Below are 1,425 nucleotides of genomic sequence, written 5' to 3'. Positions count from 1 at the left end.
TATATCAACTCAATGAGTTACCACAGTGTTTCACGAAACGTTGGGTAAGAAAATACTCACGTCTACGCCTAAAAATATGCAACAGCCAGTTCTTTTTACTGGCGCCTGCACCGACTGCAGCCTACTTCTCATCCTGTATATATCCGCCAGTATTGACGCAGGCTTTTGGAAACCGTTAACGCGCTAGGCACTAGGTGGCGTACGTGGCAGCGACCTCCGGGGTCTTTCTCACAAGTAAAACTGACCGCGATTTGTTCAAGTAGCCTGCTGAAACGTACCCAAGCATACTTACCTGGCGCAGAGGACACCGTGATCAACAAGGCGGTTCCTCCAAGACGAGGCTCTTCCATTGCACTACGGTCGAGCTGAACCTTGCGAATATCCCTAATGTGGATATCTCGGGCGTATTATTTTTGGTAGTTGGGACTGCGTACGCGCTGTCCCAGACATATAGGTGCAAATACAGTAAAGCGGCGAATATGGGTCGTCTAATCATCGACTCTGTCTTGCACTCGGGATGCAATGATCAATCTGATCGACGGTGTATTGACGTCACGATTGCGCGAACTTCCACCGATCGGGAGGTAAATAGAGGGCACGTGGTGTTTCCGAAAGACCTTCGTTCTTTACCTACGAAACATGTTATTTTCGGGGTCCCGTCTCGCCTCGTAGTGAGGTCAACCATCCGTGATTAGTACGTATTCCATGCAATACGCAGCTGGTATGTACATAAGTGTGTATTTTACATACGTAGATACAGTCATAGCTGGGCAGAAACCGCGAGAAAACTCGAAGCGTCGGTCGGGACTGAGGGGAATGGTGAGGGGTGTGGAATAGGGCAAAGTGTCCCCGCTGATAAGAGGAGCAAACGACACAACCACAACTGTTTTATCTTCTTCTCAAATCGTCCTCCGCCATCACCGAGTCGCCGCCTTTTCCCACTCCCCTTGACTCTCTTCCATTCCCTTCTTCGCTCAGTGCCGTTCTCATCTCCTATATTATTATACCGTGTCTCTCGCGACCGGAAGTCGCTAAATATTTAGTTCGTTTTACCGTCTGTTATTCAAACATAGGTATAATATCAAGGTTCTATCTGCTGATATAATTTGCATATGGACAACAATTGGCGTGTTATAGATTTCACCGACTTATATTGAATGTGTAAAGTGATTCTTGTCCTTTTTCATTACCCCTTGTTACTCCGCGCACGGATGAGTTGGTCCCTAAACGCATTGGTACATACATCAACGATGGGGTCGAAAGCACTAGGGGATTGTTAGACAACAATCACGATGTCATTTCGGGCGAGCGTTGGACCGCGAAATGGTTGACTGGCCTACAGTCTAAGGGTGCAGAGGCTGCTGGGGACCGCTCGAGTAATGCAGATTCGCAATAGCGATTGCGGTTCCGCAATAGTCAACCTCG

General features: G+C 48.1%; 1 non-coding gene across 1 annotated transcript; it reads left to right on the top strand.

Moving 5' to 3' along the window:
* Positions 1 to 284: 284 nt before the first annotated feature.
* LOC124293188 lies at positions 285 to 446 on the top strand. Its single transcript, XR_006903135.1, has one exon. It is a non-coding gene; the product is annotated as a U1 spliceosomal RNA (small nuclear RNA).
* Positions 447 to 1,425: the final 979 nt, after the last annotated feature.

The sequence above is a fragment of the Neodiprion lecontei genome, chromosome 2 (genome assembly GCF_021901455.1).
Source record: "Neodiprion lecontei isolate iyNeoLeco1 chromosome 2, iyNeoLeco1.1, whole genome shotgun sequence".
In the NCBI taxonomy this organism is placed as follows: Eukaryota; Metazoa; Arthropoda; class Insecta; order Hymenoptera; family Diprionidae; genus Neodiprion; species Neodiprion lecontei.
Note: the sequence above shows the minus strand (reverse complement) of the source record. Positions and strands in the feature narration are given on the sequence as shown.